The sequence below is a fragment of the Halyomorpha halys genome, unplaced genomic scaffold (genome assembly GCF_000696795.3).
Source record: "Halyomorpha halys isolate HHAL.00 unplaced genomic scaffold, Hhal_1.1 Scaffold1323.1, whole genome shotgun sequence".
Classification (NCBI taxonomy): domain Eukaryota; kingdom Metazoa; phylum Arthropoda; class Insecta; order Hemiptera; family Pentatomidae; genus Halyomorpha; species Halyomorpha halys.
Genome location: NW_027113374.1, coordinates 71,985 through 74,599, shown reverse-complemented (window position 1 = coordinate 74,599; position 2,615 = coordinate 71,985).

The following is a 2,615-nucleotide window of genomic DNA, read 5'->3' as shown; positions in this document are numbered from 1 at the left end:
GCTATATCTCGAGAACCATTGGACATAAATAGGTCTATTTAGGATAATATTTCAGAAAATTTACCTTTTTTAAAAATAATGTTCTTTTGTATTTTCTAGTATTCTTGGTTGATTTTAAGACATAGAGCTCCGAATGAAAAACTAATGGTTTTGAAACAGAAGCCATTTTTTATTCCCCCTACCTATACTTGGTAGACTCATCAGTTTTGACTTGTAATTATACTTATTTTTCATTAAAGTAATCAAAAAGTAATGTGAGATAACTGCCTTTTGTCTTCCTGGCTCTTGTATTATAGGTAGTGAATTTAATTCATGAATTATATAATTCATTCAACTAATATTATTTACAAATATACAGTATCTTTTTTGTAATTACTGAAATTTCTGCTTACCCCTTTGTTAAAACTTTTGTTATAAAGATATTATTAAGTACATGGAAAAATATGAATAAAAATAATAACTCTAATAAAAACATCAGAGCATCCGAAATAACTCCCTCAGAGAATGCCAAGTGATTGAAACAATTAATCGTAGAATCAATGTGATTTGAGGAATAGGATTCCATCAATTAGTAAGAGAACGTAATTAATATGTGAACGTGATACAAAAATAGATTGACCATCAGGGATTCGAATCTGGCAAGTGAGCTTGTCATACTGTAACTAATTGTCAGCTTATAGAACGAGTGCATTAACTGGAATGCCGTCGGCACAAAACTGTAGGAAGCCAATGTAACCGGATTAGATCACCGTCATAAAAAAAGTATACAATTTTAGGTTTTAGTTTTTATTTTATAGGTCTAAAATTAAGAAAAAAAAGAACGTAATTTTTCTTAAACCATACATTTTCTTTGTTTAGGACGTTTCGAGGATACGACGTCCCCGCTACAGCTTTTATAATTAATTATGCTTTTAATAAAAAAATCTACGATTAGTTTTATTTCAACTTATTAATAAAAACAAATATATTAATATATTGATAGTAACAAAATAGCATGAAAATAAATGAGTTTCATTGCAAAACGTTTTAGTAAATCAAGGACATCAACAATATTCATCTATCAACTAAATTGCTCCTTCAAAAATATTTATATCGATGAATGATAACAAAAACTAAAAAAATGTATAAAACTACATAAAAGCTTCATTATATGCACTAGAAACCACACAGTCCTAAGTAACTTCATAATAAACCATAATCACAATCATGAAATTGAATGTTTTGATTATCTCAAGATATTTATTAGGAAAACTTTTTATTAAAAAAAATAAAAAATAATAAAAAACTAGATTATACATTATTCTCGGAATAAGAACTAACGTTTATTCTAATTAGTAACAGGAATAAACATAGATTACAGGAAATGATAATTGATTGAATTGTCCCTCCACACACTTTCCTACTTAGGTATATTAATTTTTTAACCTTTTAAGAGGTAATATGAGTTTTAAAAAAATGTTAAAATTGAAGATTTGATTGTATTCAAATAAAAAAAAAAGAAAGGCATATACTATAAATGTATTCATATTTACACTTCCAATGTTTCAAAGGAAAATAAATTTAGGTAACATATTGTTTAAAAACAGCTAATTATCATAAATAAACATACTATTTATCAATTCTTCTTCGGTATATGTATTTTTTTTATTTATTCATAAATATTCTAATATTTCACAAACATAAGAAAGTAATAGAGATGATACATATTCGCACAAAACTAAGAAATTAATAATAAAAAAAATTATAAAATAAAAATAGTAAGAATAATAAATAGATGAATAATAAAACCGAAAATTTATAAAATCCATTTTACATATACTGTAAATAGTTTGCAATACTAGGTTGAAGGATATTAGATCCTTATCTGAGGGTTCTTGCCAACGTGGGCTAGGAACCGAGAAAACAAAAATTTCAAATTAATAGAAATGTTTGCTATTATCGTATTATTATTATAACGTATCATTATTATAACGCCTATGCTCTATCTTTATTTAATGGTTGTTATGTACCAATCAATTTGTAATTTTTTTGTGCATAATAAGAACAGAAGAATATCTATCGTGTTAAATGAGTTACAAAAGCCAAAACTCGCTCTAACAACATTTTGTTCAGTAAAAATAAAGTCGGGTTCGGATTAAAATTTGTCTTTTGAAATCCTTAGATACGAATTTTGAAATTAAACAGAAATTAAATTTAAAATTTTAGGTTGATTTTTTTAAGGATATATTTGTCAACCATGTCTCTTGTCGAGGGAATTAATTCATAGCTCCTCACAGTCCAACATACCTGCAACTGGTGAAAAGCTGAATTTACACTCTTCCAAGCTACATCAATATATTTTATGCCATTATATGGAAGAAAAAGCAGTTTCAAATAAATATAGAAATTTGTTAAACGTTTCTTTTTATGTTTCTGGTTCTAATTTATTTAAGAAGATGCGATATGCACATGCTGAGTTCCTAAGCCTCCCCTCCCCCCAAGTTTCGTGTAGTAATGTCGTGTTGAGGTAATTGCAATTTTAGTGATTTTTATTTTTAAAAAGGCGAACATTCTGAGCAAAATAACCAACTATATTTTATTACTAGAAAAATTCGTATCCAAGGTTTATTAAAGTG